At 43.5% G+C, this 11633-nt stretch overlaps 1 long non-coding RNA gene across 2 annotated transcripts; it reads left to right on the top strand.

Annotated features, from left to right (window-relative positions):
- The first annotated feature begins 8406 nt into the window (after positions 1 to 8406).
- LOC115307271 lies at positions 8407 to 11060 on the top strand. 2 transcript variants are annotated; one of them, XR_003915640.1, is made up of 3 exons: positions 8407 to 8506; positions 9602 to 9685; positions 10853 to 11060. It is a non-coding gene; the product is annotated as an uncharacterized LOC115307271 (long non-coding RNA). The 2 variants fall into 2 exon arrangements; XR_003915641.1 differs by lacking the exon at positions 8407 to 8506 and adding an exon at positions 8895 to 8940.
- Positions 11061 to 11633: the final 573 nt, after the last annotated feature.

Genomic DNA, 11633 nt, shown 5'->3' with positions numbered 1-11633 from the left:
AGGACCACAACCATTTCCCCTCTCTGTTCTCCAAAGAAAGAGTTGAGGCAAACACTGAATTTGTGACCACAATATAAAATGTTCTGAGCTGGTAAAATCAGCAATTCTATAGGGAAAACCCCCACCACTTTACAGAATCTCAGAAGGGCTGAGATTGGAAGGGGTCTCTGGAGATATCTCTGGAGTCCCCCTGCTCCAGCATGGTCACCTAGAGCCAACTGCCCAGGACTATGTCCAGACGCCTTTTGAATATATCAAAGAATGGAGATTCCACAACTTCTCCAGGAATCTGTGCCAGGGTTCAGTCAACCTCACAGTGGGAAAGTTTTCTCCCCGAAAAAACTACAGATACCACATTTGAGACTAGTAACTCTGAATTCTTCTGGTGACTCCTTGTAGGGTCTAAAAAGTGCTGAGTTGTCCCTGTTCTTGGGCAAACACATGCACAGGGCCCGGGTGTCTGTATAGTCTTCCCTAGGTAGTGCTGGTCTCTTTGCAAAAGCTCTGGACATTTTCCACGTCAGTCTCTTCTTTGCCTTGAATTTAATGACACTTAAAATTATCTTAGTAAGGCTGTAGAGCCCAGTATATGAACAGCATGCCATGTGAGGTAAGTGGAATGCTAATTGTTAATGGCCCTTTGCACACAGGACTTTGACATGCAAGACTCTGAAAAAGTAGTGGGGCTGGGCAACTATCTCTGCCTGCATCCTGGGTGGAAATGTGCCCTCGAAAATGGCAACTAGGAAATCAAACTGACAGTGCTTATCCTCTCCCTGACAGTGTGCACCCACAAAGTCTTCCACATTTCCATGGCTGGGCACTGGGAGCAGCACTTTAGCACACCATCTACCACAGAAGAAATATCAGGGCAGCACACACTGGACAAAACTAGTTTATTTTACTACGATGTTTATGAGGTTATTGAAATTCAGAAGAATAACTGAGCAAACTGAAGACTGAGCATGTGATTATTTTGTATCATACTTCACATGTCGCACTTGCTGCTGTAAATGTGTATTTCAAGCAATGTAATGATCATTTAGCATCTTTCTGTAAAAAAAATATACCAAAACCTCAACGCTGGCTGACAAATAGCAGAGACAACTTTTGAGGAATAAAGGCCTTTCAGACCACTCTATTTCCAAAGTAACACATGATAGATAATGTTAAAGATTTATCCTTGGCTGATGTGATTTTCCTCTCCACTTCTTCTAGCCTCATCTGCCTTAAGATGAATTAAGTGCTTCTGAGCAGTGCCAGGAAAAGGATTTCACTTCTCAGCACTGTCAATAATTTATCTACTATGGGAGAGAACAGGGGATACAGACACTCTCCCTCCCAACAAATGCCTCCAGGGATTCTTCTCAGAGGTGAAAAAGTAATTCAGGGACAGGTCCTGCCCTTTTAAATTAAAACACTCAGTGATTCCACAGTCTCCTCTAACTGAGGACTGCAAGCCAGACATACCACATAGAGATACCATTAGCAGGTGTGTGCACCTGTAGATGTGTACAGGTATCCTATTGGGAACACATGATCAGCCTTGCCATCAACTGAGATGTAACTCCAGCAGCATTATTCTGAAATAAGTGTTCCACCAATTGAAAAAAAAAACACCAAAGGACACACCCAAAAACCCCCACAGACACAAAATCAAGGTAAAGACCAAGACCAAGATACCACCTTACATGTAAACAAAGCCAAGCACTGGAAGGCATTAGAAAAATGTCAGCTCCTAAACACTTGGTTGACATACCCTACCGGGACAGGTAATTCTAGGATGAAGTTGTAGTTTCTATTTTAGGATGAATTATTAGCTAGCAGCTGAGATGAAATACATGTCACAGTCGTCATCATGAATAACCACTCTATTGTATAAGTACTCAGACTTGTCTACAGATTCTGTAGCAAACCAAAATTCATTGTGAAGGCCATTAATTCCTGCTATTTGTCTAATTTGAAGGAATTACCTTAGAAGTACAGTTATTTCTCATCATTTTATTAATCTTAATGTTATTACCTATGTTCTTACTAATTTTGAGCTATTGATTCCTACTCTCAAACTGAAGTTCTCTTCCTTTGGGGAAAAAACCCAACATCTTCAAGACTGCAGTGCAGGTGTTGGTATATCAAATAGCCAAAACTCAGTGAACACCACTAAAAACCAGCCCATTGGAGCAGATACTGATTAGCTCTTCCATCTGGTGCCCAACTCCAGCAGTTTGGCTTCCTAGGAGTGAGCTAGCTAAACTTACCACATGCTGCCTTATCATTCTGGTGACAATATGTAAACAAAGATCAAACCCCACTCCTTCCAGGAAAAGTGTTATTCTCAGGAGAACTAGAGATCTTTGACCAGAACTACAGTCTGCTCATTACAAAACCTGTCCAAAATACAATTCCACGTAGTTTTTAAAAGTATATAAAATTTGTGTTTAGGCAGGAAAAAAGTAACATCAAGGGCAAAGACATTTTGAAATATTCAGTATTTAACAGAAATTCTTTTGTGTATGTATTTTTCATGTAAGCTTTTCAGAAGTGCAATTCAATACTGAAAAGAACAGAAACATCAGAAGCTAGTGATATCTTTTGGACAAGCTCAGTATCAGTATCTTTTGGACAAAAACTAAAGAGAACACTGTATAAAAAAATAACAGGTACTTTCTGGTCAGATGTCACAGTAAAAAAGAAAGCAGAAACTGGGTCAAAGAGAAAGGAAGGGGAAGTGTACACACTGCCCTGAGTGAAACAAGGAAAACTACAGCAGTCACTTGATGTTTTTCTTCAGTCTTACCACTGCACTAGTGTGAATGTCTGGGCTGACAGAAAATGTGTAAAAGGACTAATGTTTGAAGGTTTATTTGATCTTCAACTGATGGATGCACAGAGTTTCTAATGGCCACTGCTTTCACATATAAAATTAAGGCTGCAGATGCTTACAAGCCATGCATTAAATTTTGTCATCATAATTTGTTAAAGCAACACAACATTAAAACATTGAGTAATGTGAGGTCATTACATTAAATAAAGTGGGTTCAAGAAGAATAAATTTTGTTCTGATCAGTTATGCAGCTCATGATTTTGGAGCAATGCCTACACCAAGTGACTCGGTTTCTTTCAAACCTTAGTTCCACCTCAAAAATATGAAAAGAAGCTACATAAAATTATGTTAAGCTCCCAGTGTAAGAGATATAGTGAAATAACAGGCTGGTAGAAAGGGGGTCTCAAGAATGTGCAGCAGACACCAAAGTCTTAATTCACTCCCTGGTACCAACAGAGAGATGCAAATATATTTGTCTGACAGCAAACTGCAAAATTCAAAACAACCAAAATAATATTTTTCCTGCTCAAGGTACACAGCTCAAAAACCTCCCTTTGAGTTGACTATTAAGATGAAACATCTAAAGCCAAAATCAAATACAAACAAAAACCCTTTGAACAGTGACTGGCCACTTTACAGACAAAATATTTTGTCCAGGGAAAGATGAGTGAAGAGCACAAGATAAGAGAAAAAGAAGTCTAACTTGCTGCTTTGTTACTGTACACTACATTCTGTTGTTACTGAGAATGTAGCGCTCATGGATAGCCCTTTGGGATAAAAGCATATCAGAAATGCACAGCAAACAGAAAACATCTCGAGGACAAGCCATACATAAACTGTCATAGATTCAATAATATTAACCCCATGAAGCAACAGCATTTCTGTTTTGCCCTGAAGTAAGGTAACAGAACAAGGATTGCAGTCCTGTCCACCATTCTTACCAACTCACCCAACCCAATTTAAGGGTGCTCTGTCAGCACAGTAACACAGTAGCGCTTGCTCATCTGGATGCTGCAGAGAAATCCAGAAAGTGAAAAAATACCTAAAATACTGGCAGGGTTGACAGAAGAGGTGACAAAAACTAGAATTCAATTGTAATGAAAATCGTGAATATGATTTCAAACACTTGGGCAACTTAGGTAGAAAAAAAATGAAAGTTTTGGGTTATTCAATGTAGAATCATAGAATCATAGACTGGTTTGGGTAGGAAGGGACCTTAAAGACCATCTAGTTCATATCCCCCTGCCATGGGCAGGGAACCTTCCACTACACCAGGTTGTTTAAAGCCCCATCCAGCCTGGCCTTGAACACCACCATAACCATTCCGGGAAAAAGTCCTGGTATGAAAAGGTCTTAATAAAAAGCAGCTGATCCCTTATGTTTGCCTCAGCACAGTCCTGTCACAAAGGTAGTCAGCTGAAGAGTGATACATTCACAACAAGTAAAAGGCAAATACTGCCATGTCTATCAGAATGTCAACCTTTGGAACTCCTTGTCAAGAGTTCAGAGGGATGGTACACTGAGGGTAAGACAGCAATGATTATCTAACAGCATAGTAATGCACTGTTTAAATGCATCTCTCTAAAGTCTGTAGGCCTGTGGGCCCTGAGGCAGGGCAGGAGCATTATGTAAGTGATGTGCAGGAGAAAGGACAGGGGAGAAGGGCTTCACCAACCATTTTGATTTAAAGTAGTCCCACCCATGACATCTAAGCCCAGGCTCTTCAAGTGTATTGAAGTGTCCAGCTCAGCTGAAAATTGTTCAGCTGCAACTGAATTCCTATGGGAGGCAGGTACCCAAAACCTTCGAGAATTGATATCTTAGTAACGAGTTCCACTGCTGATATTCAGGGTTCAGAGTCCACTTGGGGCTGCACAAGCTACATTTGCTCCACAGTAATAACAGCAATTCTCTAGGTTCTGAAAACAGCAGGCAGCATCAAAGTGGACTTATCTAATATTTGGGATTCACTAGTTTTCATTTTCAGCATAGCAAAGCCAAGCAGCCCACATACTTTCATTACAGACAGAATGAAACCACTTTAAGTCACATACAGCCCCCAAACTGGTGAAAAATTTCTATTTCTCAGTTCAGTCTTGAATTGGTGAGTTAAACTTTCTAGATCCAGTAAGAAACATTCTTAATATCCTCTTGCTTTTGTGAGTCCATGTCTCATTCCCAGTGTGTGGTGCTCAGTATTTGTCACAACTCTGTAAATGCAATTTAGTGCAGTATTTGTTATCAGGAGATCCATCACGTTGGTGGTAGCAGAATGAGGCAATTCCAAAAGGGACACCAGAGTCGAGTAAGGACAAATAGCATGTTGTTCGACTGCACTAACTTGCAAAATGATAGTATCAATCTGTTTCTGTATTTTGTTTTTCTTTTTTTATCAAAAGATTGTCTAGTCCCTACTATTTCTACTTTTCTCCTTTTCCATTTAGCTCATTCGTTTTTCCTATTTTTCTTTTTATGGATCTCAAATAAATGCAGGTTTTTTTGTTAATTTTTGCACACATCAATAATGTAAACATTCCTCTAGGAATAACTTCTATTAGATCTCTTGAATTGGTAGGCCTGAAACAGTAAATTCTCCTTCACTCCTGCATCTCTCAGTCATCCGGTCTCACTCAATATGTGGCACAGCTCACCATAACAAGCTTTCTTTAGTCAGGCAGGCACTAATTTCTGTTTCCCCTCCAAAGAAAGCACTGTCTATTGAGGGCATTCTCATGTGGTCAGAGTGTTTTCAAATAAGATATTTTGTCATTATTTAAAACATTTCTTTCCAAATGCCACTTCACCACTAAAAGAGCAAACTGCAATTAATTAATACATGCCTAACTTTTAAAACTGAATACTCCTACAGATCCACAGGCACACATAAAGCCAAGGATGTGCTCCAGTGCAGTATCGAAGCATACATTAATGCACAAAGCATACATTAATGCACAAAGGCTGCCCCTCACATGAGGCAGCATTTGGCATGCAGGCTCTTCTTACAACCATCAGGATTTAGCCTGCAAGCTCTTTTTGCAACCATTTCAACAATTTTCCTCCAACACTTTCCACCTTCACTCCCAGCAATATTTCACCGCCAGCTTTTAGCATCTCTTCACATTCAAGTCTCGGAGGTGTGTTGGCTTACTGGGAGAGGTGCTGAAAGGCAGGGAATCACCACCAGGACCCCGCCTCAGCAAAAAGCAAACAAAAATAAGCGGTATGGACAGGCAGAGCCGAACGCGGCCTGCAGCAATGGCAGCTCACAAACAGGCCCAGCACAGCTCGGGGCACAAACACAGCCCCGGGTGCCCCCGGCCAGCGGGACAATAAACCGGAGGTGAAAAACGTCACTGGGAAAGTGACACAGTCCCGCAGAAGCACCGGAGACGGCGGCTATTGTCTGCTGGCCGCTACAATATGGAAAGATCCTCTGAGGAGCTTCCTGATTTCACCTCCGTTATTATTGTTTGTCTCGCCGAAAGGCACGGCCGGTGTAGGGCGGGCACCGGGGCTGCCCTCAGGGGCCCAGGCAGTTCGCCCGGCGGTTGACAGCGGAAAGCTGGCAGCCGGGGCCGCACCGGGCAGCGCGCCGCTCCGTCCTCCCCCGGCACCCCCGGCTCTGCAGTGGGCCGTGCGCTGGGCGATCGCTTCCTCCCGCGCTCCCCGCAGGAGCCTTCCCCTCGGCCTCCACCTTCCCCGGGCCCACGCGGCAGGGCGAAGCGGGTCGGAACCGCGCCCCGCGTGTCCCGGCCGGCGGCCAGCCCGGGGGGCGGGCGGTGAAGGGGCTCCGGGCCCGTTCCGATTCCCGCTGCCCCGCTTCTCGGGCGGTAGGCCCGGCTCGCAGCCCCGGCGCGTCGTGGCCGGGGCCCGCCGGCGGCCTTACCGGCCTTACCACGGCGTGCTGCAGGATGAGAGGTGAACTTTGGAGAACATCCTGTCCCGCGACTAGCAGCAGCCGCTTGCCGGGAGACCGCGAAGAGCTCCTCGATTGCGGCCGCCGCCGCCGCATTCCAGCGGTGGAGGGGCTGCGTGCGGGGCCTTCGCCGCGAGGGATACGGGCGGGCGGGCGGCCCGGGCGCTGCTTTCGCTCCCCGGCGGGACAACCGTGGCACTTGGACACCGCGGCGCGGCGGCGGCGGCTGCCGAGGCTCCGGGTGCCTGCAGGGGCCGCCACACCCCGCACGCCGCCCGGCCCTGCCGTGCCTTTGCCCGCCCGCATCCGCTCCGCCCGGAGCAGCCGCGTTCCGCCCGGGCCGCCTGTCCCAGATTGGCAGCGGGCACCGAGCCCCGGGAGCCCCGAGCCAGCCCCCGCCTCTGCGGGCAATTCCCGGGCAGGGAGGTGAATCACAGAATCGATTAGATTGGAAAAGACCTCTGAGATCATCGAGTCCAGCCTATGACCGAACACCACCAGGTCAACCAGACCATGGCACCACGTGCCACGTCCACTCTTTCCTTGAAACCTCCAGGGAAGGTGACTCCACTGCTTCCCTGGGCAGCCCATTTCAATATCTAATACTCCTTTCTGTGAAGAAGTTCTTCCTAATGTTCAACCTAAACCTCCCCTCACACAGCTTAAGACTATATTCTCTTGTCCTGTTGCTCATTGCTTGGGAGAAGAGAATGATACCCAACCCACCACAACCTCCTTTCAGGTAGTTGTAGAGAGTGATAAAGTCACCCCTGAGCCTCCTTTTCTTCAGACTCAATACTCCCAGCTGCCTAAGCCACTCCTCATAGGACTTGCGCTCGAGACCCTTCCTCAGCTCCATTGCTTTCTCTGGACAAACTCCAGTACCTCAATGGCCTTCCTGAATTGAGGGGCCCAGGGATACAGCACTTGAGGTGTGCCCTCCCCAGTGCCAAGTACAGAGAGATAAGCCTTTCCCTGGTCCTGCTGGCCACGCTATTCCTGATCCCAGCCAGGATGCCATTGTCTTCTTGGCCGCCTGGGTATACACTGGCTCAGGTGAGGGGAAGGGGCACCCATCTCTGCTGTCCCTGTGCCCAGACGCTGCCATCAGGCTCCCACAAAGGTCTCTGGGGCTACATGTGCCTCTCGCAATCATGGGAGTGGGGAGACCGCCACCTCCACCCGCCTACCAGCATGGTACAGATGCGGAACAGCCCTGGCATGGATGGCCAAAGGCCCAGATTGCCGTCTACTGGAACATTTTGGGTCTGTCACTGTCCACAGGGACGGTGAGATCCTCAAGGATACGATGACATGCCCAGCTGTCCACAAAGCAGCACAAGGGTGGTAAGCTCAGAAAGTCAGTGACAAGTGGTAGAGTCACCACCAAATGAGTGGATGTGGCGCTTTGCCATATGATTTAGTGGTCATGGTGGTGTGAGGTCAAACGTTGGACCTGAGGATCTTGGAGGTCTTTTCCAACCTTAATGATTCAATCTTGCTGCTGGGTGAAAGGCAGGTTGAATGGGTGGCATGGTCCTGTCTGACTGTGGTTAGCCTGGGGCTTGCAGAGAACCACATCTAAGAGGGCTTATGGCAATGAGCACATTACCCATTTCACTGGGGGTTTTTTGTTTATTTTGTTTGTTTGTTTATTTGTTTTCCAGAGAGAAAGAGACAAAGATGGGTTTATTTCACCTCCAAACCAAATACTTCAAAGAAAAAGATCATCCCTGCCATTTTCCAGTGCCATGCAAAAAGCAGAGGTAAGGTGGGGTGAGCAGAGGTTAATGGATGTAGCTAGCAAGTGGTGTGATGTTTTGGGAACAGCTGCAATTCATGGGATAATATTTGGGCACTAGGAGAACAAGATTGCTTTGGCACGGCAAAGAGTGAAATGTTGGGAAGGTGAAAGACTAGTAGGGGAAAAGGAAGAGAACCTGTAGTACCAAATGAAGAAAAGCTGCCTCATTAATTTTTTAAGATGAATGAACACCAACTTCCTCATATGCTAAGAGAAAGCAGAGAGAGATGAATCCAAAGACATGACAAAACTACTCTTTAACTTCTGTTCTTTAAATTGTGTCACCTGGGAAGTCAGACTATGACTGTTGACCCTGTGATAAAGTCTTACCATGATTCTGCTGTACTGGTTGCTGTTACTACCTCTGCACTTTGCAGGCACAGAGCTACAGTCCAGGTACTCTATGGAAGTAAACAGTAGTTGTATGTGGACACCTCTGCTGCAGGGCTAGCTATTTCCTTCTCAAAATCCATATATATAAAATAACAAGAATTTAAAAGGTGTTACTTCTTGGGTTTTTAAAATCTGCTTACTCGTGGTTTGTCAAGTTCTATTCTATAGATGTTCATATAGAAATGTAAATTTTCTGTGTGGATAGTCACATGGTGAAACACATGTACCATCTCTGTGTTTAGGTAATTATTAACTGGATAGATGCTGCATTTGGAAGGTGCCTATCTTCTATCATTTAACATTAAAAGTTCTGTTAGACTTTTTAAGTGTACTCTAGGAGACAAACCTGTCTTCAGATGAATTTAAGTGTCATCGACTATAGTTTCGCAATAATCCAGATTATTATTAATGTTTATGTATATTTTAATATGTAATACTTAGCTATTTATTTTATTTATATTATTATTTTTATATAAGTATAGTTCAAGTGTTACTTTCAGCCTGCTTGTATGGTTTTTATTTGAAAATTGCTTTCATTAAAAAGTTAAAGATGAGTTGTAATGCAAATTTTGTCAGCACAACCACAGTAGTGGTACAGCTTTCCTCCCATCAGTGTGATGCCATTTACCATGTTAATGAGCACCTTCCCCTTTTCTCACCGTAGATACCGTTTTGGAGCCTGCATCATTTCAGAAGAAAATGTGGATATAAGGCACACGTACTTGATTAGGGTGTCTAAGAGAACATGGTAATTTAAGATGCTCTTTGCAATCTGTTTGTTTCTGAAAAAATGTCTTTTGAATGTGCCTGGGCCTTCCCATTTCTGAGCAGCAGAATGAATAAAGAAACAGTAAGATATCATGAAGATATAAAAAGAGACAGTTTTATAACTCTGAGAGTATTCCTAAGCGTGCTTAACAATTTAGAAAATCATAAGTCACAGAATTACAGATGGTGAGGTAAAGCCTTATGTATATAAATTCATTATTATTTAAACAGAACATTTCATAGCTGTTGAAATTAAGATTTTGATTGTAAAAGTGACTTCTTATTAGGACTTCTCAATGTGAAATGCCTTTCAGTAGAGGAAACAAAGAAAATACCACAGTTAAATGATTATTCCTAAGCTTATTAAACAAATTGAGTCTCTGCACATAAGCCTGCATTTATTTACCAATAGATTGAGCTTGAATGTGTAGCCATACATGCAGAATCCAGCCTGTAGTGCTTATATCTATTGCAAATTATAGATATACTTTTTGAATGTTTTTTAAAGTAGTCTCTTAGTTTCTCAAGTGTATGTATGTATTTCTCACTGCTGGGAATATTGGATAAATATTCACAGACCAGTAATAATGCAAATCACTGGAAACTAAGGGAAAAATTATTTCACCAGTGTCAGTGCAGAAGAACTTAGCAAAGGTTACATTTTGTTTGGATACTTCTTGTTCTCACTGGAGATGATTTAATTGGAGATGATGCAGTTATGGACGAGCTACCAGTGTCATATCACATGCAACAATACATCTTCACCTGCTCATGCTTTATAATGTTTCCACTGAAATAAACACAAGTATTACTACCTATTTTAGCACCCTTGAGAGCAGAGTTCTGATGGTTTGAGGGTGTTGGGGTTTTTTTGGCAAGGTAGTTCTTTTTTTGGGGCAATACATGCAGTGAGTTAGTGTTTTGCTTCAATGTGAGAAGACAGTGTTAAAGTGAGGCTATTCTAATTGATAGAGCTTTTGGGAACTTTTCTCCTTCTTACAAATTAATGAAATTGTCTAGATTAAATCAATTTAGATGGAGTGAGAGAGTGAGATAATTGGCTAGCCTTTCTATCTGAAAATTTCTCTGCTATTTGGATTGATGGCATCAAGCCAGTGTCTAATGGATGCATTTGTCTACATTACAGAAGAACTTCCTGCAGTCTGGACTTTCACTTCAGAGAAGCTGAAAATTTGGAAGGTGCATTTTTGTATCCTAGGATGAAAACTTGCAAGTAGAGCTGTGCCCAGTATCTGTTGATATTCTGGATTTTATTGTGTTTATAATAATCAGATTGACATCTATGTTTTCAGTGACTACTTGGATGAAATAAAGAATGAAGTTTTAGTGGCTCAGCATGATCTCTGCTTTTTAGGAGGGCTAAAGGGATTGTTAACTTCATCTTCATACCTGTCTGATTCTGGACTTTATTACAGAAAGCAAGCATGTTGTGCATTACATACTGAAGAGCAAGCAGTGAAACTCAGGTCATTTTCTACCATGAATTTCTGGTTGTCTGTGCTCTCATCTGTGTGCATTGGCTCCCTCCTTGCTGATTTGCTGGCAGCACCATGTAATCAGCTCATGCAGTATTTCATAAATCCCATTTTCAGGCATTTCCTGGCATGTGTATCCTGCTCCACATCTGCACATCTGCTCCTTATGTGCAGATATTCATTTGTCTTCTGATAGGTTACAAACTTCTTAGTGATTAATCTTTTTTCTTACTGCTTACCTGTCACATCTGCAAGTGTCTTCTGACACCAACATTCACCGATACTGTGGAAGACTCAACACCAGGCAAATATTGCCTGCCCAGTAGCTATTGCTTATGTTTGTGCTTCAGTTACACTGTCTGTACCCTGATTTATCTTATATAATGGCTTGTAAAGGAGACCACGAGGAGGTCAGAAGTACATGTTATCAGT

Source organism: Manacus vitellinus, unplaced genomic scaffold (assembly GCF_001715985.3).
Source record: "Manacus vitellinus isolate BGI_N305 unplaced genomic scaffold, ASM171598v3 scaffold_15_pilon, whole genome shotgun sequence".
Taxonomy (NCBI): Eukaryota; Metazoa; Chordata; class Aves; order Passeriformes; family Pipridae; genus Manacus; species Manacus vitellinus.
Note: the sequence above shows the minus strand (reverse complement) of the source record. Positions and strands in the feature narration are given on the sequence as shown.